The sequence below is a fragment of the Leucopleurus acutus genome (genome assembly GCF_964270905.1).
Source record: "Leucopleurus acutus genome assembly, chromosome: 20".
Lineage (NCBI taxonomy): Eukaryota > Metazoa > Chordata > Mammalia > Artiodactyla > Delphinidae > Leucopleurus > Leucopleurus acutus.
This window is the reverse complement of record NC_139162.1, coordinates 13,053,198-13,079,648: the sequence shown is the minus strand read 5'-3', so window position 1 is coordinate 13,079,648 and position 26,451 is coordinate 13,053,198. Positions and strand designations below refer to the sequence as shown.

Genomic DNA, 26,451 nt, shown 5'->3' with positions numbered 1-26,451 from the left:
TAGAGCCTGTGAGCCACAACTACTGGAGCCCATGGGCCCCAACTACTGAAGCCCACACGCCTAGAGCACATGCTCCACAACAAGAAAAGCCACCGCAATGAGAAGACCGTGCACCGCAATGAAGAGTAGCCCCCACTCGCCGCAACTAGAGAAAGCCCGTGGGCGGAACTAAGACCCAACACAGCCATAAATAAATAAAATGAATGAATGAATAAATAAATAAATAAATTTATTTAATAAAAAAGTAACATAAAAATTCCTAAAAATATAAGTTATCTCTGCAACCTTTTCCTTGTTTCACCAATAGCTTATTTAATATAATTATACATCCTCTCTAAAAATCTCAGGAAAAAAAAGAATAGAAATAATGAATAGCAGATTCTTTTTCCAAAGATGACTGATCACTTTTGCCTTAGAATTTAAGATTAAGTAGATCTAACTTACATAATTAATTGCATATATAGACATATATAATTAATTGCATATAAAGACATATATAATTATGTCTTATATCAGACATAATTAATTGCCACCAAAACAGATCAGACACAACAAAAGTGTCTTATATCAGACACAAAAGTGTCTTATATCAGACACAAAAGTGTCTTATATCAGACACAACAAAAGTGTATATTGGCTTAAGGCTACAGTTTCCATTAATGACAAAATTCAAGACTTTTTTTTCACATTTAGCTTTCTTTTTGTATGGTGAGGAAAGCAACTGACTAAGACTATGAAATTGTTAATTCCTATCCCTATTCTACCAGTTAACTCATACTATGACTTGGGAGGAGCTAATCATTAATCCCATCCTCTGCCGTTACAATGCTTTAAATTTTAAGTATGGTGAAAAGAGAAAAACACATTTTTTCAAACCTTTCTCCCATAAAAATTAGAGCCATACCCATCTAAAGCCATCTGACAATTCTGATAGTATAATCACCAACTCAATAGTTAACATCTGTGAAAAATATCCACTTCCTATTAATAGGGGGATCATTTAAGTTGTCTCTGATATCAAAAGTTGTATTCTTATTATATATATAAAAATTGATTTAATCCACTGATGACAGCTTAAACTTGCATTTCAGAACAGAAAAATAATTCAGAGTGAAAAATTCAAAGTTTTAAAGTCAATATCCCAACATCAGTTTCTGCATGAGAACCTGGGCCCTTCAGTTGATCCTCCATTCTAAAAATATCTGCTGCAGGATACCTTTATTCAATCTGAAACTGAGTAAGAATTTCAAATCTATGTTCTAATTCTTACTTGGTGCAACTATGACATCACAGAGCAAGCAATGAAACATAATTTTTGGTTCCAAGTTGTATCTATCCTGAAAATATTCTTAAAAATATTAAAATCCTAGTAAAATAAATTCTTGGTTGATCACAAACCCCCACAAGTCTCTGGCGAAAATTTTCTTCTTAAGATAACTTATATTTAAGGAAGTTCCTGGAAGGCAGTAATTACATCCTGTGCTACACAATACTAGGCACACACTGGCATTCTACAAATATTTGTTACTTGGTTGACAGAAATTCTATTTGATCTCTAAGCTTCCAAAGGCAGGCTGTCAATCACTGGGGTCACAATGAAATACACAGCTTCTCCTAAACTTCTTCCTTTTTGGTCTATTTTTCAGGCCTTTTATTTTAACATCAATTCCCTAAGATGTCCCCAAATTAAGACCAAAACTATGCAATGAATTTAAGCTGGACAGGACAACAAATTATTAAATAAGGATGTCAAAGAGCACTATTCTCAGAAAACTAAATCCACTGTTTTGGATTCCTGATGGAATAGTACTAGGATGGAGAAGGAAAGGATTATCAAGAATTACATTTCTGGAGTTCCTCTGCGCACCTGTAAAGGAATTCATCACCCTTATTCATTTAAATCCAATTCCCTCAGGAGAAACCGCTCATCCTTCAGGTAAAGCTTTTAGAAATGACTAAGGAAAAAATTTCATATGAATAAACACCAATGGATGAGATCTGGAGGAGAGACAGAGAGAGACAGAACTAAGAGCAAAAACTGATTATCTCCCTAGGACAACAAACAAAAATAATTCAAAAGGGAAGAGGAAGTAATGGGAAAGCCATCTCCTATATGGAAAGAAAAACCCCTTTCCTTAGCTTCTTAACAGCTGCTTAGAAAAGACATTCTTGCTAGCTTCTACTTAAGTCTAACAATTCATTTCTAATTCTATCCCATGTTCCACTATGTTCTTCACAAAGTCCACTCAGTCTTTGTGATGAGGACCCTGAAAATCTACGTCAACAAATATTTTACATAAAATTTAAAATGCTCTTTATCCAACTAAAACTTGCTGCTAATAAAATAGAAAGGAACTTTACTCTTTTGTAAAGTTATAAAACATTACTCTTTTATTTACTTACTGAACAGGAAACTGCCTCTACCTAATGGTGTCAAACCACTGCAAATAGACATTCAATTTGTTATGCGAGTACCAATTTTGTTTTGTGAGAAAACTGTAAATTATTCTTCTGTTCTACAGAAAATGGAAAACTTTACTTAGAGTATCTGGGAGTGGGGAGGTAAAAGCCAAAAGAATCTCTGTTTTAGCCTTAATTTAAAAAAAATTATAAGGGGAAATACAGATTGCTACATGCCTTAAGAAACATTGTAGGGACTTCCCTGGTGGTCCAGTGGCTAAGACTCCGCACCTCCAATGCAGTGGGCCTGGGTTTGATCCCTGGTCAGGGAACTAGATCCCGCATGCTGCAACTAAAGATCCCATGTGCCGCAACTAAAGATCCCACATGCTGCAACTAAGGAGCCCACATGCTGCAACTAAGGAGCCCACATGCTGCAACTAAGGAGCCCACATGTAGCAATGAAAAGCCCACACGCGGCAAGGAAGATCCCATGTGCCACAACTAAGACTGGGTGCAGCATAAATAAATAAATAATTTTCCCCCCCTAAAAAAGGGGGGACTTCCCTGGTGGTGCAGGGGTTAAGAATCCGCCTGCCAATGCAGGGGACACGGGTTTGATCCCTGGTGGGGGAAGATCCCACATGCCGCAGAGCAACTAAGCCCTTGCACCACTACTACTGAGCCTGCACTCTAGAGCCTGCAATCCACAACTACTGAAGCCCATGCTCCACAACAAGAGAAGCCAACCGCAATGAGAAGCCCGTGGACCGCAATGAAGAGTAGCCCCCATTCGCAGCAACTAGAGAAAGCCCGCGCATAGCAATAAAGACCCAACGCAGCCAAAATTAAATAAATAAATTTATTTAGGAAAAAAGAAACACTGTAGAATCCGTTGATTCTTTATGTGTAACTTTTATAAAAAAACTTAAAAAAAGAAAAATAAAATTATAATAAAATTAAAGAATTCTGAAACTTCTTAAAGATATCTTGTTACTAAGTGTGCTGAGTTTATTCTTGTGAATCTCAAAACTTAAAATGGGTGAAAATTTACTACACTTCCTGTGAAGGCCTGATCTTGCTTAGAATCTCTACAGATTCTTGACCCAAACCACATGGCATACTTATACTACCTAAACTCAGGTTGACTGTATTCAGTGTATATGGTATTTAAAGGGTAATTTCAGAGTTGGTAACTTATTGGATGTGGAAGTGAGGGAAAGAAGAATGAAGGATGATGGCTGCCCTACTTTACAAGTTAGTGAACAAAGTGGAAGGTGGTACCTTCCCTGAAAAGTGAAATTCAGGCCCATTAGGCTTGTATTAGCGGGTATTGAGCTCAGTTTCAGAGATGTTGAGACTGAGGTGCCTGTGGACATACCCTGCAGGTGTAGTTGGCAATATGTGTCTGGAGCTCAGGAAAGAGATTTAGGTTAGTGATAGAGATATGGTAATCATCACATTTAGGTCAGAATGAAATCACCTAGGCTGAGTGAGAACAGAACCCTCGACAGAACATTCAAGCCCCTGACTGAGGAGGTGAGTGAAAAACAACAGTCTGATAGGGAAGCCACAGAGAAGTGTTTTAAGAAGGGAATGGTCACATGTTGATGATTCCATTTATATAAAAGTAGATTAGTAGAGTCTAGGTAAAGGAATGAATGGGGATTAACTATAAATGGGCACGAGACATATTTCTGGGGTGATAAAAATGTTCTAAAACTGATTTATGGTGATGATTATACCATTCAGTAAAGTTGCTAAAAATCAATGTAAACTTGAAATTGGTGGATTCTGTGATATGTAAAATACACTTCAATAAAGCTGTTAAAAAAAAGATCAGGTTGAGTATTGCATCTTCCACAGTGTGATGTGGCTGCTGTCCCTAGTGTGAGAAAATGGTTGCTGAGATTTACAGTAAACAAAATTATACGCTCCTGCACCAAGCCAGCTGGAACCCCCTCCCATACATAGCTAAGCATGCATTCTAATTTTGAAAAGAGAGATGTCTTATTTATTAAAGTTCAGGGCAAATCTCTTAAGTTCAGAAAGTAAAATTTTGTACACATGTACAGAAAGCGAAAGTATTATGTAATAAGGAGATGGTCAACTCCCAACGAGGTACATTTGGAAATGTGAAGGGATATTTTTCTTTATCACACCAACGTGGGAGGGGGAGAAACACTAGCATTTAGAGGGCAATGTTTTAACTATCATTTACGGCTTTTAAAAACAGTAAATCAGAAATACATACTGGTCTTCATTTATACGTAATAAAAGCAGCCTCAATGTTATTGGGTCAAACAGTTGTAAGAAGGCATTCAACTTTTTATATGAATATAAAAAATATAAAAAGAGGCTGAGTATACTAAATGTCCTTCAATGTATAGGACAGTACTACACAAGGAGAAATGATTCCTCCAAAATGCCTAAAGTATTCCTGCTGAAAAACATTGATTTAAACCACGTTCCTATCTAGTAACACCTCAAAATGTAAAATTCTTATTCTAGAAATTTAAATATAAGGCATATACATTACTAACAAAACACTTCACCATATTCAAATTAAAAATATAATTTCCCAAAATTTTAACTTTGAAAAATCGCACATGACTATTAGATGTTCAAATTTTAGAAATACTGTAACATAAATTATTTAAAGATATTTAATTTTTCAGTTATTTGTCACTTAGCTTGAACCAGCCTTATAAATTTCTCTGAGCTTTAAGCACTTTTTTGACAGACCAGGCAATAACATTTATAAGCACTTTGCTGTAACACCAAAGTTTTATATTTTCCTTTGAGTCTTTAGAAACTTTAATTTCAGGAGCTGCCTCAAGATACAACCATAGTATACTGTATATCTTTTCAGTAAAGCATTATACTGTATTATAACCTGCTTATATGTTTCTGGAGGGTGGAATTTTGTCTATTCCATATACACATTGCCCAATACAATTAACACAGTAAATGCTCAATAATATATGTTTCAAGAATAACTAAATAAAGTTATTGAAAACTACAGACATAATCTATATGATGAACAAAACAGCTGTGTGCCTTTATTTTCAGAAGAATTAGATAATTTTATACTGGAAAGCCTTAATAGTAATTTTATAAGGTAGAGAAGTGTTTGGATGAAGGTTACAATGAACTAAATGGCTGCTCCAGCCATAACTAAATGGCTGCTCCAGCATAAAAGAGACAAAGAACAGGCAGCAGAGGGTGGTTATTTGGAAAACACTGCACACCTATCCAACAAAGGACAGAATACACAGAAGTGAGTAGAACAGCAATTATTCCCTCTTTCTTTCACATTCTAAACTCTTTCCATCACAGAGAACTACAACTTTCAGCCCATCTTCCTACACTTACACCAACACCTAAGATTAATATTTGCAAACCCTTTTCCTTCTGGGTGTTTGGTCAGGGGAGGGGGGTGAGCAAGAGAGGAGATAGCTGTGGAGGGGTACTAGCAGTTAAGGAGCACTGAAACACTTACTGACTGTATTCTAAAACGTACATATTTTCGTTTCTTGCAGTAGTCATTCAAAAGCTTCTTTCTGAGGCTGGGTAAGAGATTCCATAAAGTTTTGAGTATGTATTTTCATAATGTGGTCAAATGTTAAAGCTGGTAGGAAAGAGGGCTACAAGACTCAACTGATAGGATGTCCTGGAATCTTAATATATCTTGGTCAATATGTTGGCTTAAAAAGATAAGCATATGGGGAGCAGTGGCTCTGCTTCATGGCAGGCAACGTCTCCACAGGGTGTGGGTTTCCTAGTGGGACAGCAGTCACACCATATGGTGCTGCTTTTATTGGCATGGGCAGGACAGAAGCTGCCAAAAACGGAATGTGCTATTTTGGTCCATAAGACGTGATAAGTCCAAAATTTAAAACATAAGAATCTTTTAATTAAAAAAGATTTTTTAATTTTACGATTTCAAAAATATTGGACTTTCATAATTCAAGGCTCAATTGGGTAACAGCTCTCAGCCTTTGAAATTAGACAAAGATTCAAACAAAAGTCAAAAGATGGGGAATAAGCTTGGCAACAATTCTTTGAAAAATTTTTTTTAAAGATTTAAACAAAACTTCTCCATAGTTATACTATAAACATAAAGATGCTATGTATAGAAACAGCTTCTGGAATACTATGCTGTGATAACATCAAACACAGGCAGTAGATGTGAGAAGCTGAAAGACGGTTCACCAATGGGATGGATTCTATATTTCTCTCTAACTACTTCTCCAAGTTTCTGCATAGTAACACACCTCCAACTTCTCAAATAAGCTGATCTAACGTTTGGAGTTAGGACAACCTTGGAAATATTCATGCTGAATCCACAGACAAACTATTTAACCCTTACAAACTCAGCCCTAGATTTGAGTAACTAGGTCCAAGATTCTAAAAACAACAACTTCAAATGCTATATTGAGGCTGGTAACATTAATTTCAGAAAAGCAATTTTTGAGAGCTTCCACACTTGTTTCAATGCTGGCCATTCCCCCACACCTGCTCCTTTTCTGAGAATTAGGTTAATTATACGTAATAAAAATAGCTTCTAGTTTGGCCTGAGATGACAAGATAGGTTTTATGAACTGCTTTATATAAGGCAAGAAAAATTTTAAGATAAGGACTAGGTTAAATCTAAAATTATGAGAACTCCATTTTCCTGCCCATTCAATTCCTTGAACAACAATAAACACAGATTATCTAGATTAAGGTGAATTGTAAACTCAAATAACATTCACCTAAAGAGGGCTTTTGTCTGGGCAACCCAAATATGTAGGAATATTCATATAAGCTACTGTGATTCTCAAAGTGCATCAATATCAGCATCTGCAAATTCTTGGACCTACTGAATCTATGTTGTAACCAGGCTTCAAAGTGATCTGATGCATGCTCGAGTTTAAGAACCACTGAAGTAACAGTACTTGGACTCTTGATATGAGAAAGACAGAGTATGCCAAATACAGATCACACTGCTGAAAAGCAATTTAGCAACTTTGGTTTATTCTGTCATACTGGCTGTTGTAACTTCCTGAGAATATTAATGCCTAGAAGTCATAAATTAATCATAGGACTATGACAGAATTATCCGAGAAATGCTTTTAGGGTTTTACAGAATTGTATCTTCTCATCCCTTCAAATGCTATACCTTTTTTTTTTTTTAATAAAAGAAAATCCAACTTTAAAGAGTCGGTTGATTTGTGTGCACGTGTGTGTGTTCGGGGGCAGAGGGGCTCACCTTTAGGTGTCATGGCAAAGGCTATAATGATGTTAAACAGCTAATTTCAAATGAATGAGGTAAATCATGTACCAGGAGAATTATTGGGGAGAGAAAGGAGGAGGAAGAAGGGGAAGGCATCTTTTTAAAACTACTTATTTTCACCTGCAGGCTCTTAAAAATTTTACCCATTCCTCCAAGTAGGCACAACAGAAGCTAGCCTAGAACAGGAAGTTAATTACAACTAAAAGAAAATGGCAAACACCTTTCCAGTTTTTCTTTTCTTACCAGTCCTATACCTATCTTCCTGAGGAGTTAAGTTTTAACCAAAGAAGTTTGAAGTGTGTATAGCTTAAGACACTGCTATGACCTAGTTTGGAGGAGTAGAAAATAGACTATATTTTCCACCAAAGATCACCGTTTTTTCTTTCAAATGTCTTGACTTGGAAGATACGAACTCCGTTAAGTTATAGGTCCTTTTGTTTAAGCCAGTGTTCAACCTCTGCTTTGGTTCTAAGTTCCTTTACCAGGTTGTTTTTTTTTCTTAATATTTATTTACTTACTCATTCATTCATTTGGTTGTGCCAGGTCCTAGTTGTGGCAGGCAGGCTCCTTAGTTGCGGCTCGCCAGCTCCTTAGTTGCAGCAGGCAGGCTCCTTAGTTGTGGCATGAGAACTCTTAGTTGTGGCATGCATGTGGGACCTACTTCCCTGACCAGGGATCGAACCCAGGACCCCGCCATTGGGAGCACTGAGTCTTAACCACTGCACCACCAGGGAAGTCGCCCTTCACCAGTTTTGAAAACATTTTAGTGTAGTACAAACACTAACTTATACACTAAGGAATTAAACAAGGAGTGGAAGAAGACTTTGAAGAATAGTTGTCATTTGAGCTGGGCCTTGAAAGATGAGGGGGGAGTTACAATAGATGAGAAGGAAGAGAGATTTCAGGCTTAGGGAACAATGTTCACTCCTTCACAAAGCCCAGGTGACTGTGAGGTAGGTGATGGAGACACAGTGCTGTACAAGACAGACAAGGGCACTACCTTGTGGAGCTTTCATGCGAGAGGATGAGATAAACAATGAAAATATAGGCAGACAACTAAAATAATGGCTAATTTTGTCGTGAAAGAAACTGGGGAATAAAGAATAACAGTGGAAATTTTTACTTTAGGTAAGGAGGGCAGGAAAAATTTCTCTGTGGAGATGCCATTTAAGCCTAGATCTAAACGGAGAGGATATAGCTATGAACAAGTGGGTGGGGAAGGTGGGGGTGGATGGAGAGTATTCTAGGCAGAAGGAACATCATATTGGAAAGAGTCTGGCATGTTTTAGCAACTAAGGAGTGCAGGTATGGACAGAGCCTAGTGAAAAGTAAACTGGCAGAAAATACATTCCAAAAGAAGTCAGGAAAGAATTTGGATTTTACTTGAAATGCAGTGACAAAGTGTTAAAAGAGTTTAATCAGGGGATAGACGTGATCAAATTACTTTTGCAAAAGAGATGCTGTTTATTTATTCTTTTTCTTTTTCTTTATTTTTTTGGCTGTGCCATGTGGCTTGCAGGATCTTAGTTCCCCGACCAGAGATTGAACCCAGGCTGACGGCAGTGAAAGTGCAGAGTCCTAACCACTGGACTGCCAGGGAATTCCCTATTTATTATTTTTCAATAAAATTCTTTTTAAAAATCAACTTCGAGGTATACTTTGGGTAAATATCTAAGGCTGGAATTTCTGGATCATATGTTAAGTGTATGTTGAAATATAAGAAAATTTGCACTATGTATAAAATAAATAAGCTACAAGGATATATTGTACAGCTCAGGGGATACAGCCAATATTTTACAATAATTTTAAATGGAATATAACCTATATAAATTGTGAATCAGTATGTTTTACACCTGAAACTAATATAATATTGTAAATCAACTGTATCTCAATAAAAAAAATTTTTTTTAAATTCAGTTTTCCAAAGTGGTTACACCAATTTACAACCCACCCACTAGCAATGCATGAGACTTGTAGTTGCTCCACCTCTTTGCCAACAATTGCTCATGTGTTTTTTTTTTCCATGTTTTTAATTTTAGCCATTCTAGTGGATAGTAAGTGGTATCTCATGGTTTTAATTTGCATTTCCTTGATGACTAATGATATACAGAGTTTTTCTAAGTGATAAGTGGCCACTAGTATCATTTTTTTGTAAAGCACTGTTCAAATCTTTTTCTTATTTTAAAAAATTGAGTTTACTATTATTGAATTTTAAGACTTCTTGATTTATTCTAGACACATCATATGATGGATATATGTTTTACAAATATTTTCTCCTAGTCTGTGGTTGCCATTTCGTTTTCTGATAGTGCTTTTTATTTTTTTTATTTTTTTCAATTTTATTTATTTTTGGCTGTGTTGGGTCTTTGTTGCCGCGCACAGGCTTTCTCTAGTTGCGGCGAGCAGGGGCTACTCTTTGTCACGATGTGTGGGCTTCTCATTGCAGTGGCTTCTCTTGTTGCAGAGTATGGGCTCTAGGCGCATGGGCTTCAGCAGTTGCAGCACACAGGCTCAGCAGCTGTGTCTCGCAGGCTCTAGAGTGCAGGCTCAGTAGTTGTGGCACACGGGCTTAGTTGCTCCGCGGCATGTGGGATCGTCCCGGACCAGGGCTCAAACCCGTGTCCCCTTCATTGGCAGGTGGATTCCTAACCACTGCACCACCAGGGGAGTCCCGATAGTGCTTTTTAAAGAGCAGAAATTTTAATTTTTATGTAATCAAATTGATCCATTTTTTCTTTTTATAGTTAGTGCTTTTATGTCTTAAGAAATCTTTGCTTACTCCAAGTTGATGAATATTCTGTATCTTTTCTAGAATTTTTATTTTTAGCTTGTTAAAAAAAAAGAGAGAACAGGCCCAAAATGGCCCCACATCAGCAAATCAAGACAATACCTAACCTAACTGCAGTTTCAGTCTTTACCAGGAATGTAACCTTTAACCAGTCAATCTGGTTAATTACTGGTCAGCACTAGTGAGGTAATCTGCCTGAGACCCCTTCTGTCCCCCAAAGGAAGGTGACCTTGCCTGAAACAACACACTCTTTGCTAGAAATTTCCTTTTTCTGTCCCCTTTCACCTATAAAAGCCACTCATTTTGTATAGCTCTTCCGAGCTCCTTTCTATTTGCTAGATGGGATGCTGTCCTATTCATGAATCACTGAATAAGGCCAGTAAGATCTTTACATTTTTACTCAGTCGAATTTTGTTTAAAAAGCTTTTAAATTTATATCTATGATCCATTTCAAGTTATTTTTGGTGAAGGTGTGATGTAAGGCTGAAGTTAATTTTCTTCCCATATAAACACAACAGATTCCTCAACAAATTGTGCTTGAACAACTATCCTTTCCTTTTTGATTGGCATCTTTGTTGAAAATCATTTGATCATGTAGGCAGATAGGTTATAGGATCCCCGGAGGAAAAGAAGCAGATACAGCCTTTTTTGACATAAAAGAAGCCATTTTAGGCCTAAGCCATTTTGTAATCTAAGCCAGGCCACAATGCTTGCCCTTAACAGGTCTCAGCAATTAATGATCCTAAGTGAACAAAGGAATGCAGGAACAGAGGAAAAGCAGTCAAGAAACAATAGTTCAGGGACTTCCTTGGTGGCGTAGTGGTTAAGACTGTGCACTCCCAATGCAGGGGGCCTGGGCTCCATCCCTCGACAGGGAACTAGATCCCACGTGCATACCGAAACTAAGAGTTTGCATGCCACAAATAAGGAGCCTGCGTGCAGCAACTAAGAAGCCCACGAGCCGCAACTAAGGAGCCTACCTGCCACGACTAAGACCCGGCACAACCAAATAAATAAATATTAAAAAAAATAAAGAAACAATAGTTCAGCGATAGAACAGAGTCCTAGTTCCTTCTCAAGGGATATAAATGACAATCTGATACATATCTTTGAGCTGTTCAACAGGAACTAAGGCCCCATCCAGGTGGAGAATGGCAACTACATGCTAAGAACCCCAGACTGGTCAGAATCTAAGGAATTATAATGGTGACCTTTTCTGACCCTCATGACTTTAATCAGCTAAAGCTTGGACTCAACCTCTGCCTCAGTTCTATGCTGAATTCTCCTCTGTTCAAGCCCCTTCATGAATATGCATGTACCCTTAGCTTAAAACTTCCCCAGTTTTGCTGTTCAGGGAGACACTGCTTTGGGAAAGATCTCCCGTGTTCTCCTCCTTACTTGCTGCAAGTAACAAATCCTTCCTTCTCCCAGTCTTTGGCTTGGTTGTATCTTTTGGCTCAACACCCACCAAGAGGTGAAATCAGTTTTCAGGTAACAATCAGGCATATGTGGACCTATTTGTCAACTTTCGATTCTGAACCACTGAATAGACAGTATTTTAGGCTTGGGGCCATATATAGTCTCTGTTATACTCAATTTGGTAACTGTAGATCAAAAGCAGCCCTAGGGAATACATAAACAAATAGGTTTAGCTTTGTTTCACTAAAATTTTACTTACAAAACACGCAGCCATTTTGTCAACCCCAGGTTTATAAGTTTATCTTTCTGACAATACCATACTGTCTTTTTTTTTTGGCTGTGTTGGGTCTTCGTTGCTGTATGCGGGCTTTCTCTAGTTGTGGTGAGCAGGGGCTACTCTTCATTGCGGTGCGCGGGCTTCTCATTGTGGTGGCTTCTCTTGTTGCAGAGCATGGGCTCTAGGTGCGTGGGCTCAGTAGTTGTGGCAAACAGGCTTAGTTGCTCCGTGGCATGTGGGATCTTCCTGGACCAGGGCTCAAACCCGTGTCCCCTGCATTGGCAGGCGGATTCTTAACCACTGCGCCACAAGGGAAGCCCCACCATACTGTCTTGATTACTTTATAGTAAATCTTTATAAGTGCTGAAATACAAGTAATGCAAGTCATCCAATTTTATTCTTTTTCAGCTGTTTCAGCTATTCAAGCTCACTTGCATTTCTATATAAATGTAAGACTCAGCTTGTCAGTTTCTATTACTTAGCCCCCCAAAAAAGCCTGCTGGGATTCTGACTGCGATTGCATTGAACTGATCTGCAGGTCTTCCAAATCTAGGAAGAATATTATCTCTTTCTGTTAAGTTGGATCTTTACTTTTGTGGACAAAGGATGTTGCCTGCCATTCCAGTAAACAAACAATGTTGCCCGTCATTCCAGTAAACAGCAAATGTGGCCACCACCAAGCCACCAGCCACTGCAGCCCCCGCCCTGCCACAGTGCCACAATGTGCTATAAGGGGAATTCAGGATGGAGAAAAAACAGGATACTGGCCCTAAATAGTTAAGATGCGTATCTAAGAAATAATTCCAATGAGCCCAGACTCTAGCTTCTTCCCATACACAGAAAAGCAATAAAATCATTAACTTGAAATGTCTGGGGTTTTTTTTGTGATTGGCAGTAATCTTTTGATGTTCAACCACATGATTCTTTTTCAGTAAAAATTCCTATATATCCTAGCTCCTCCCTTACCTCTTTGGAACAGTTCCTCAGAGCTATCTGAGAGGCTGTCTCCTGGGCTATAGTCCTCAGCAAGGTCCCGAAATAAAACATAACTTGCAATTTTTAGGTTATGCATTTTTCTTCAGTTGACACTTTCTTTGAGCAAATTTATTCTTATGTATTTTTTAATGCAAATGTTAATATCTACTAAGCACATAAAAACAAAGCAGAGGGCTTCCCTGGTGGCACAGTGGTTGAGAATCCGCCTGCCAATGCAGGGGACATGGGTTTGAGCCCTGGTCTGGGAAGATCCCACATGCCGCAGAGCAACTAGGCCCGTGAGCCACAATTACTGAGCCTGCGCGTCTGGAGCCTGTGCTCCGCAACAAGAGAGGCCGCGATAGTGAGAGGCCCGCGCACTGCGATGAAGAGTGGCCCCCCGCTTGCCGCAATTAGAGAAAGCCCTCCCACAGAAAAGAAGACATAACACAGCCAAAAAAAAATTAATTAATTTAAAAAACAAAACATAACAAAAAAACAAAGCAGAATTTATGCTTTTTTTTTTTTTTTGGCTACGCTGAGTCTTTGTTGCAGCACACGAACTTAGTTTCCCCGCGGCATGTGGGATCTTAGTTCCCCGACAAGGGATCGAACCTGTGTCCCCTGCATTGGAAGGTGCACCACCAGGGAAGTCCCAAGCAGAGCTTACTCTTTGTGATACCAGCTCTCAGATTCTCCTACGTTAACTGGGTGTCAATTTAGTTCTGACACTGTGAAATAAAATTCATATTCTATGGCAAAACAAGAAAAATTTAAACATAAAAAATTTTCTCTGCCCTCTGGCCTCCTCTCTCCCCACCTACTGTGTATCTGCTTTATGCATCAACCAAACCTCCCCCATCAGAAGAAATACCTGCTCAAGTGAAGCAAAGAGCAACATTCTCCTAAAATCAATAAGAAAACTCCTTAAAAGATAACATTCCTTCTTGATCTTGTAAGGGCCATGCTTAGATCTGGATTGTGTAAACTGTCAATAATACGTCATTTAATGTACAGCCCTCTGTCTAAAAAAACTTATGTAACTGTGTTTTGACTTCCAATGGGAGGAACGTTCTGGGAGCTTTCTGAGATGCTCTTCCCAAGTTATAATCCTCAAATTTGGCTCAAATAAAATTTTCCACTACTTTCATATACTGACTACTGATTAATTTTCATCGTCACACTAACTACCCAGAGTTAGGGCAGACCCCACAAATTGAGGGCTCGGTTTCACAAGACTGCCCTTACTTCAGATGCCAGTCGTGAATCTCAGGTCCCAAGGACACTTGTAATTCTTCTGACTTGGCTACAAGTTTGAGGGTCCCCATGACGCCCTCCTCAAGTTTAATAACTCTCTAGACCAAATCACAGAACTTAGGAAAACTTTTACTTACATTTACCAGTTTATTATAAAAGATACAACTCAGGAACAGTCAAATGGAAGAGATGCCTAGGGCAAAGTGAGGGAAGGCACAACAGAGCTTCAGGCCCACACAGGGCACGTCACCTCCTGGCACCTTGATCTGTTCACCAACACAGAAGCTCCCCAGGTCTTCTAGTTTGAGTTTTTATAACGCTCAGTCTCCAGAGAGCCATCCCACCCCATCCTTGGAGGCTGGTGGGTGGGACTGAACGTTCCAACCTTCTAATCACTCCTGATGACCGGCCCATTCTCAGGCTATCCTGGGGCCCCTTTGTAAATCACTTCATTAGCATAAACTCAAGTGTAATGAAAGGGGCGTGTTATGAAGTGACAAATCCTATTACTCAGGAAATTCCAAGGGTTTTCGGAGCTCTGTGCCAGGAACTGGAGACAAAGATCAAATATATATTTTATTACACCACTCTTTTAAAAAATGAGGAGGTGAAAAAAAATTAATTACATGGGACTGAGTGAACTGATGAGGATGATTATAATTTTTGTGACTTTCTGCTTGAATAAAAAAAAAAAAATCCCACAAGGACTCAAGGCAAAAAATATACAAATCAATTTTCCCTGCAAAGTAAAGGAGCTGTTACAGTGGAGGATTACTGGACTGAATGTCAATATCATGACATAGTATGAGTGTGTTTCGTGTTTGGTAACTGCAATCATTGTTGCTTTTGTGTGGTCATCCAGTTACAATGCTTGGTGTCAGTTTATTTATCTCTTGTAAAAATAAAATACAGTATGTGTGTGTGGGGAAAAAAAAAAAAAAAAAGAGGAGGGAAACCTGGTTTCTTGTAAATACACTGCTAATTCACCAGTGTGGAAGTGCAGCGGTGGTGTACATGAGGTAGACCGCTCAGTCTCCTCTACAACTGCCTTTAAAAAAATATCAAAACTAGGCCGGGTCACTTCAAGCACAAGGGCCAGAAGAATGTGAGCAGTGTCCCGTGGGGTATGCCTTTACAGTGTCGCTTCAGCCACACCTCAGAAGAGTCGGGTGCGGGCAAAGATTCAGGGAGAGTTCTCCATTCTCCCTTTCTTAAGAGAAATCTTCCCTCTTAATTTGTACTTAAGTCTATGGTTGAGTCACAGGACCTTGTTTTATCTTTGCTCAAAATTTGATTGTTTTGACAGATTCTAGCTTAACAGTGTTAGTTAGACAAATGGCAATTTTCTGGAACATTCTTTCTTTTTTGGCCCGGTGTAGAAGCATGGAATCCTAACCACTGGACTGCCAAGGAATCCCCTGGAACATTCTTTAAAATATGGACTCCATAGCAGTTTCCATTCTAGTTCCTATTACACTTTTCCATTATTTTGGTCTTCTTGTAGCTGTTAAAAGCTGAGTTTTCACTGTATATCCAAATTCCATAATTTGGTATAATAAACAGCTCTTTTATAGAAGTAGCCATCTGATAATAGCAGGACTCATATATACAAAGATACAAATTATCCATCTAGATTTCTCATGGGATTATTAAAAATCCTCAACCATGGGAATTCCCTGATAGTTAGAACTCTGCACTTTCACAGCTGTGGGCCCAGGTTCGATCCCAGGGAACGAAGATCCCGCAAGCGGCATGGCGCAGCAAAAACAAAAGACAAACCAAAAAAACCCTTCAACCCAAAGCATATGCATCCAACATTCTTAACCACGGCAACATAGTTTACAACCATGCTAAACCTCAGTAACATAAGTCTTTAAGAACCAGGTACAACACAAAATGATCTTTAAAGAGATACTTGGGAATTACTATGCTCACAAAAACAGTCCTGGGGAATAAAAACCAATTTGTACAATTCCTCAGTACTATTATTTAAACCCTATTTTGTTTGAAAATATTTAAGACAGAATTTTTTCAATAAATGGGTTGAGATTCCTACACTCTTCTGAATATATTACTGCTAAATATCAGTTGGTCACTGAAAAGTCAGATGGGACATCATTAAATCAGGATGAAAATGACTAGTCAGGGAAAGAACTAAGTTATACCCAAGAACTTTGGCAAAGTGCATGAATAAAATTATTTTCTAATGGGATGGATCTTATTACTATTCATTTCCTCAACTTGCAAATTCAATGACATCATTGCTTTGTCACTTTAATTAGCTCTCTGCTTAACAGTGGACCTACTGACAGATACCCCAATAAAGATGAGATGCTAATATAAAAAGATGTAATTTCCTTCAGTTTATTTTATAGGATTTTGTGGTAAAATGGAAAAAAAATAAGTTAAAAAACAGTTATAGCTGTGCTTGGAGATATTAACTAAATGGACTATTCTTACATACTGATCAAATGATCACTGTGGTAGTTTAAAAGTTCACAAATTACAATTTTTCCTTCTTTGAAAACTGAATCAGGTCACCAAATTCCAAATCATAATCTTGTCTTGTTTAGTGGCTTTGTTTCAGACAACGAAACATAAAATAGGTCAGTTATTCATGTTGTGAAGGGACTTGCCATACAGAACAAAAACAAAAAACTTAGCACAAATTTCCTTTAAATCACTAACTCCATTAATACATTTAAAATGTGATTCTATTCTTCAAAGAATGATTTGCCACTATTTTTACACTTCTGTATAAAATAACCATGCATAACATCAAGATAACTGTTAATGTGTGTTAACCAGATTCTTAGTATTCTTAATTCACATACTGCAGAAGATGGCAAAGAAGAAAGTCTCCTGCTAGCTCCTTTTTGTACAGCAAGAACTAGGATCATGCCTGGGCTTTCTATCACTTACTTATGCTAAGGAACTCGCTTTGGAACACATAAACTCATATTTGTATTTTGCTTTGGAATTTCATATGGTTTTACTTAGCAATAGATTAACTTTATTAATTATGTTTTTCTTGAGCTAATTATTAATAAAATGTGATCCCATTCTGAAAACAAGTTGAGCAATGGCTCAGAAACACTTAGCCTAGGATAGAAACAATTTCTGTGGAAAAACAGTCACTAATTCATACAGGGACAAATATAAGCTGGTGAGTTAACTCTAAATTCCTAAATCACAAACACACACACAAATACCCTTTTGCTTTTACTACAAGAAAGTGAAACAGTCCTATAGGAGAAAAGCAAGATGATGGAAACGGTCAACAATATTGAATATTTTTATCACATTATAAACCTTGGTTTTAAATACCATAAGTTCTTTTACAAGAAAGTTTAAAGTTTTTTTTACTAGGAGAAATGGACTTCTCTCCACAAAACGTATGTTTTTGTTTGAGGCTAACTCAAGCACGTTATTTAACCAATTTTTTTTTCTTTTTTCTTTTTTTTTGCGGTACGCAGGCCTCTCACTGTTGTGGCCTCTCCCGCTGCAGAGCACAGGCTCTGGACACGCAGGCTCAGTGGCCATGGCTCACGGGCCCAGCCACTCCACGGCACGTGGGATCTTCCCGGACCGGGGCACGAACCTGTGTCCCCTGCATCAGCAGGCGGACTCTCAATCACTGCACCACCAGGGAAGCCCCTATTTAACCAACTTTTGTATGGAGCACCCTGTAAGGCAGGTTATATGGAAAATAACCTAAAGTCTGGAGCCAAGGGGTAAAAACAGAGCTAAAACTAACAGTCTAACTGTATGTAGGTTGTTTACATTATGTAGGCAGATAGGAACAACTTATAAGAACAACCCTAATAATATGTCTTTAATTAACTTAATCACATTCTCATAAAGAAAATGTATTCAGATTGTCACTGTTCAGAACAGTGAAGTACTTTATTTAGTAGGAGGAAGATTTACCCTCCACACTTGAATCAGTAGGGTGAGTCTCTACTTTTCCTACTGACCAATTTCTCCCTCAATCCCCCATAAAATTGGCATAGTTAGCAAAACTAGAAGGAACCCAGGGTCTCTGATTTAATAGCTTTGTAAATTCTTATCTCAAACATCGCAAACTTTTCTATAACTACATAATATTTGAGTTGTGAGTTTCACTTTATTTTTAGGGATCTTTATTCACTGGATAGTTATCTATTTTATTTTATAGTAAGTTAGATGAAGTAAAGCAGTAAGAATCTCAGTTGAGAGAAATTTTAATCATAGAGAGTTTTAGGTACTAAAATAGGCAGGAAGCTCTATGAGGGTCTAAGAAGCAACGGAGTATAGGCTACTCTAAGAGCATGTGATTGAGTGATGGTGAACACAATTTGCAGACACTGCTAGATCAAAGCCCAGGAGAACATTTTAAAATGTTAGACACACACACTAAAGAAAGTAGTAAAACAATGAAACTCTGGGTAATTAAGAATTCAAAATATTTGCATTTTTATTTACAGATGGTCCTCAACTCTCATAATCTGATTTTCATACATTATATACTCACATACCTAGGAGAATTTTAAATGTTGATTTTAAATATTGTGTTTACCAGCTGGCAAATTTTTAAGCTACTGAGTGGAGGTACTACTTGCCCAGCAATATTTCACCTTTGGCAGTATCACCTCTTAAGGCGTATCATTGTGAAATTATTAGGATATTTTACTGGGCTTAGAGGGAAAAAACGGGAAGAAAAATGCAAGTGCTAAATACTAGCAGAAAGAAGCATTTCAAATTTAATTTACTGCTTTCTGGCCTAAAGCCAGTCTTCCATGAATTCAATTATAAAGGATGAATAATAAAATGAAAGAGTGTGCATAAATGTTTGAATTATATTACTGAAGACTGTACCTAAAAGGTTAAGAGTAAGTTAGGATTTTATAATATTTGTTAACTCGCCAAGCACCTGCTTTATAACATGTAAGTTTAGCTTTAACCTATATGACTTTTATCCTTGTATCCATGGATACACATTCATAAATTTGAGTACTTGAGAACCTCAAGACATTTTTAGTGGATGTGAAGAATCTGTTTTCTTTCTTGGGCCAGGGGGGTGGGGGGGAACACTTGTTTTTCCCCCCAAAGTTAGTTACTTTGGCCCTACTTTGGGACTGGAGTAGTTAGAAGAAAAGGGATATCCCAAGAGAGAGGGGCAGATAAAATACAGTTGACTCTTGAACAACTAGGGGGAGTTAAGGGTGCAGACCCTCCTCACAGTCAATAATCCGAGGATAGCTTTAGAGTTGGCCCTCTGTATCTGTGGCTCCACATCTGCGTATTCAACCAACTTCTGATCATGTAGTACTGTAGTATTTATTTACTGAAAAAAAAAATCTGCGTATGAGTGGACCTGTGCAGTTCAAATCCGTACGTTCAAAGGTCAACTGTAAAATGAAAATTTAACTTACTTCTATTATCCATTCTGTCACTGACTGTGCATCTTCCTTTCACTTTTTAAATGAGGAGTCAGACCACATTTCCTGATTTCCTGCTTCATGTGATTTTTATCATTAAGAGTCATCTCCTCTATCCCATTTTTTAGCTTTCTGCTGTTTTCGATGTTTAAAAAACAACTCTCTCCTCCTTAACCCTTTATCTTCTTTAACCCTCCATCCTCTCTTAGTTTTGGACAGTGACACAAGATTATGTGTCAACTTGACTGGGCCAACAGGTGCCCAGATATTTGGTCAAACATTTTTCCCATCCAGGATTTAGTCTGATCTCCTTAGCTTCAGTGTTTCTAATGACCTGACAGTTTTTGAGGAAGCCTGGTCAGGTATTTTGTAGAATGTCCTTCAACTTCAGTTAGTGTGATGTTTTTCTCATAGGATATAGGTTTGGGGGAAGAACTGCCATTCTCAACACATCATATCAAGGGCATACATGCTGATGATGCCAACTTTGATCACCTGGACAAGGGAGTGTTTGCCAGGTTTCTCCACTATAAAATGACTCCCTTCTACCTTTCCACATTCTACTCTTTGGAAGCAATTCACTGAGTCCAGCCCATACTCAAGAGGGGAATGGGGAGTTAAGCTCTACCTCTTGGAAGAAGAAGTATCTACATAAATTATTTTTAATTCTTTTTCTACCATGGCATCATCATTCCCCCAGTAAGTAATGCCCATATACCCAATGGAACTTTGGGTTTACTTTTGATTCCTTTTTCTCCTGCAAGTCCCCTATCTTAGTCCTTTAACAAGCTCTCCTTAGTCATCTTTTTTCAGTATTAGATTTAGTCAATCTCCTTTCTTTCTATCATTGCTTTAATCCAAATCCTCATTTTCTAGACTACAATCTCTGAGCAGGTCTCTTTTTTTTTTCTTTTTTGTGGCCTCCATGCCTTGTTCTGTTCCAATCTGCCTTTCATCTATCATACAGTCATACTGTATGAGACAGAAATTTCCGGAAAGACAGAAAGAGTATCCCTGATTTGTACCTAGAATGTAGAAAGTACATAATAAATAACTGTTGGGGAAGTAGAAGATACAACAAAATTTTCCTTTACCGTAGTTTAGTCTCCATGCTAGGAAAATAAAAACAGCTTGCAGAAAATTAAAGAAACAATAGAAATATTTAAATGTTAATTATTTTAAACAACACATATTGCTGAGGTGTGGATGAAAAGTATTTATAATACAGGAAGAGTGTAAACGTCAGAGGAGAAAATGTTTAAGGTGCTGCAAAACTAACTACAACTAACTAAGAAGCTAAGAAAAGGAAAATGTCCTTGCCCAGGAAAATAATCTAAGGAAATCTTTCAGACTCCTCAATGGTCTCTTCAAATCTGGTGTTTTGAATTTTTTATAGGAGAACATCTTGACTAAAATGACATAACCTATTCCACAGGGATCCAATCTTGTCTCTTGACCTATGAGCTGGAGATAATGTGGTATAGCTTTTCCAACTATTTAACATATAAAATAAAAAATGGTAACAGTGGCAAAAAAGTGTGTGTGTGGGGGTTACAAAGGGGACACATTTTTGTTGAGAAAGTAAAGTGTAAGTTACCCAAATGTCATTTACTTTTTTTTGCTTTTATAGAATGCTCACAACATTTCTGACTAGAAAAGGTTTAAAATTATATTTAAAATAGGGAAATATGATTGCATAGAGGTTGAAAACTTTAAATCAGAAAAACACCAAAACTTTACTATGAAGTTCTCAAAGTTATTGCTGAGGACTAACAGCTGGGATCTACAATTTGGGTCATGGAACATGAGCACTGGCCTCTGGGACTTGCCTTTCTTTAAAAGAGACAGAGAGAGGGCTTCCCTGGTGGCTCAGTGGTTGAGAGTCCGCCTGCCGATGCAGGGGACACGGGTTCGTGCCCTGGTCTGGGAAGATCCCACATGCCGCGGAGCGGCTGGGCCCGAGAGCCATGGCTGCTGAGCCTGCGCGTCCGGAGCTTGTGCTCCACGATGGGAGAGGCCACAGCGGGGAGAGGCCTGCGTACCGCAAAAAAAAAAAAAGCAGATTGTAAGTAGAACACTCTAACAATTTGTAAAAGAAAGTTGGAATACTACCTCATTTTAAGACTTACAGTAGAGCAACAGTAATTAAGAGTGTGCTATTGGCAAAAGCACCAGATAAAAGGAATGAATATTAAATCTTGTAGATTGCAGGGATGTCCCTGGTGGTACAGTGGTTAGGTTAAGACTCAGCGCTCCCAACGCAGGGAGCCTGGGTTCGATTCCTGGTCAGAGAACTAGATCCCACATGCATGCCGCAACTAAGAGTTCGCATGCCACAACTAAGAAGCTCATGTGCCGCAACTAAGGAGCTGCAAGCTGCAACTAAGGGGCCCACTTGCTGCAACTAAGGAGGCCACCTGCCACAACTAAGGAGCTCACATGCCACAACTAAGGAGCCCACCTGCCGCAACTAAGGAGCCTGCGAGCTGCAACTAAGGAGCCCGCCTGCCGCAACACAACCAAATAAATACAACCAAATAAATACAACCAAATAAATAAATAAATAAATAATAAAAGTACAATATAAATAGAAAAAACACCCTGTAGATTGCAAACCAAAAAAAAGAAAGCAAATTTTACTACATGTAAATTATACCTTAATTTTTTTAAAAGGAAAAAATGATGAACTATGGTAAATTTAATTTTTTTAAAAAGTAGAAGAGTTAAGCAGCTGGGTAAAACTGTAGAGAAAATTAGCACACTGAAAGGTAAGTCAACAGAAATTATCCAGAATGTAGCATGAAGACAAAAAGTTAATAAACATGAAGACTCTGCCTCAGAAGCCATTAAGGAACAAAGCCACAGCTCTGTACTACCCCATGGCCATGGGCCTCAACAAGGGCCACAAAGTGACCAAGAACATAAGCAAGCTGAGGCACAGCCACTGCCATGGACGCCTCACCAAGCACACCAAGTCCCTAAGGGACATGATCTGAGAAGTATGAGGCTTTGCCTCATAAAGGCAGAGCATTTGGGACATGCTCAAGTTCTCCAAGGACACACAGGCCCTCAAGTTCATCAAGAAAAGAGTGGGGACACACAGCCATGCCAAGAGGCAGGAGAACCTGAGTGATGCCCTGGTTGCCAAGAGGAAAGCAGCCGCCAAGGACTGAGCCCCCTCCCCTCTCTGTGCATAATAAAACCTTTATAGTAAAAAATAAACAAACATGAAAAAATAGCAAGAAATCTAACTTAACTGAAGTTCAAGAAGAAGAGAAAGAGTGGGGCAGAGGCAGATAATGGGTGAGAATTTTGCATAAAGAATGAAAGACACCAAATCAAAAGAAACTCAATAAAGCTCAAGTCGAGAAATAAAAGGAAAGTCACACCAAGACAAATCATAGTGGTCAAGAGAACACAGACAGCAAATCTGAAAAGAAGCCATAGGAACTAACTGCTTAACAGTGACAGTGAAAGCCAAAGACAGTGGAAAGAAAATGTGCTGAAAAAAAATACTCCAACCTAAAATTCTACACTGTTACTGATTTTTTATTTTTCGGTACGCAGGCCTCTCACTGTTGTGGCCTCTCCCGTTGCAGAGCACAGGCTCCAGATGCGCAGGCTCAGCGGCCATGGCTCACGGGCCTAGCCGCTCCGCGGCATGTGGGATCTTCCCGGACCGGGGCACGAACCCGTGTCCCATGCATCGGCAGGCGGACTCTCAACCACTGCGCCACCAGGGAAGCCCCTGTTATTGATTTTTTAAGGCCACAAATCCCTCCCATTCCTTAATGCACATCCCTTTGAATGTGACATTGTCCCTCTACCCATAAAGAAATGAAATCTAATTTCTCCACCCTTTGGAATGTGGGCTTGGCCATCTGACTTGCTCTGGTCAATGAGACACTTTTCAAGAAGCTTGAAAAGTACTTGTTCATTGGATCTTGCCATTGCTTTTTTTTTTTTAAATAAATTTATTTATTTATTTTTGGCTGCACTGGGTCTTAGTTACTGCACGTGGGCTTTCTCTAGTTGCGGCGAGCAGGGGACGCTCTTTGTTGCGGTGTGTGGGCTTCTCATTGCGGTGGCTTCTCCTGTTGCAGAGCATGGGCTCTAGGCGCACAGGCTTCAGTAGTTGTGGCATTTGGGCTCAGTAGTTGTGGCTTGTGGGCTTAGAGTGCAGGCTCAGTAGTTGTGGCACACGGGCTTAGTTGCTCCACAGCATGTGGGATCTTCCTGGCCCAGGGCTCGAACCCGTGTCCCCTGCGTTGGCAGGCAGATTCTTAACCACGGTACCACCAGGGAAGTCTCTATACTGCTTTATGAACCCAGCTACCACATGAAGGCATTTAGCCTAGCCAGCTGAGAGATATGTTGCCCAGTTCCTTTCTCACCTTACCAAACCACCAGACATATAAGTGAGGTCATCTGGACTGTCCAGCTCCCAGCTGATGTGACATGTGACTACAAGCAGATGAATGAGATACCAGGTAGATCAGAGACAAGCCATCCCCTTGAGCCCTGATCAAACTGCTGACCCACAGATTCATGAGGAAATAGTTGTTGTTTTTGAGTCATTAAGTTTGGGATGGTTTGTTAGTCAGAAATAGATAACTGATACCTAGACCCAGCAAAAAATATCCTTTAAGAGTAAGGTAGAATAAAGACATTTCCAGACAAACAAAACCTGACAGCTGGCCAGCAAGAGACCCTCACTAAAAGATATTCTAAAAAATGTATTGTAGGCAGAAGGAAAGTGGTCCTAGATGGAAGCTTAGAGAAGCAAGAAGGTATGAGGAGCAAAGAAAGTACTAACTAATGGGTAAATCTACAAAAATATTGCCTTTGTAGCACAATAATGATAGTATCTTAACATTTTTTAAATTCAATGCCAGCAACCAATTCCAGGCATTGTAATTTAATTTACCTGAGACCTCCGGGTACTGATATTTTAAAAATCGCCCGAGGTACAACTAGAGTTTAGAATCACTGAATGAAATATGCCTGTATATTTAATGTTGGCATCAGTGCCCACCTTCCTCCCGCTTTTATTTGCCTTGCCTTTTTTGAAGTTACTGACTTGTGATTCTGCATTAAAATAAGCTTTAAAAAATGTATTGTCTCCGTAATACAAAGTGGCTTACTTTCAGAGATACTAAAGGCCTAAAAAACAATTATTATTTAATTTCTAATTATTTCCCATCAACAGGATACTACTATAAAATCACAGGGCGTTTCAGTTGCAAACACCCAAGAAAATTGCAGGTAAGGCTAAAGCTAAACTGGTTTTCTGGTTAATGTTCTTCTACAGTATATTCAGCAAAATAGTAACTAACACAAAAGACCAGGCTGCAGGCCATCTGTTAACTAACAGTAACAGATCAGGATATTGTGCTACTCAAAACACTATGCTAACTGTGGATTTTCCTAAATTGCTCTGATGACCAGATATGGATGATGATGCTTATTATCTAATTCAAATTACAAATCTCAGAATTAAAATAATTCCCCAAACAAATCCTTTAATGATTAAAGATTTCCAAAATAATGAATTTTGGCTGCAATATCCAAGTAAGTAAAAAGGGGTGGAATCAATATAAGGAAAAAGAGGGACTTCCCTGGTGGTCCAGTGGGTAAGACTCTATCCACACTCCCAATGCAGGGGGCCCAAGTTCCACCCCTGGTTAGGGAACTAGATCCTGCATGCATGCTGCAACTAAGAAGCCCACATGCAGCAACTAAGAAGTCCGCATGTCGCAACGAAAGAAACCCATCCCACGTGCTGCAAGGAAGATCCCATGTGCCGCAACTAAGACCCAGCACGGCCTAAATAAATAAATAAATAATTTTTTAAAAACCTATTAAAAATTTATATAAGGAACAAGAAAACAATGCACGTAACAGTTAATATAAGTGAGTAGAATATATGAACCATGCTTATTGATTTTAAGATGAACCATTATTTTATGCACCAAGGGGGGGGGAACTGCCAATTGTAATTATGTCATAAAATTTAAGATACATCCTGATTTCCAAAATGTTAAGGTGGGGCTTCCCTGGTGGTGCAGTGGTTAAGAATCCTCCTGCCAATGCAGGGGACACGGGTTCGAGCCCTGGTCTGGGAAGATCCCACATGCCGCGGAGCAACTAAGTCTGTGCACCACAACTACTAAGCCTGCATTCTAGAGCCCGCGAGCCACAACTACTGAGCCCATATGCCACAACTACCGAAGCCCGCGTGCCTAGAGCCCATGCTCCACAACAAGAGAAGCCACCACAAAGAGAATCCTGCACACCACAAAGACCCAACACAGCCAAAAATAAATAAATTTATTTAAAAAAAAAACCTCTCAGCCAAATCAACCACACCACCCAATTTAACATCAAAATATAGCCTCGGGGCTTCCCTGGTGGCGCAGTGGTTGACAGTCCGCCTGCCGAGGCAGGGGACACGGGTTTGTGCCCCGGTCCAGGAGGATCCCACATGCCGCAGAGCGGCTGGGCCCATGAGCCATAGCCGCTGAGCCTGCACGTCCGGAGCCTGTGCTCTGCAACGGGAGAGGCCACAACAGTGAGAGGCCCGCGTACCACGAAATACAGCCACAAAGAAATAACACACTCTATGCAGTAGGCAAAT

At 39.0% G+C, this 26,451-nt stretch overlaps 1 protein-coding gene and 1 pseudogene across 3 annotated transcripts in view; one reads left to right on the top strand and one right to left on the bottom strand.

Annotated features, from left to right (window-relative positions):
* GLG1 (golgi glycoprotein 1) overlaps positions 1-26,451 on the bottom strand; it is a gene marked incomplete at its 5' end in the record, with an annotated part of 149,908 nt that overhangs the window by 93,065 nt on the left and 30,392 nt on the right. The window lies entirely within an intron of this gene.
* On the top strand, positions 21,490-23,367 carry LOC309977183 (large ribosomal subunit protein eL36-like; annotated as a pseudogene). Its single transcript has one exon. The product of its transcript is annotated as a large ribosomal subunit protein eL36-like (transcript).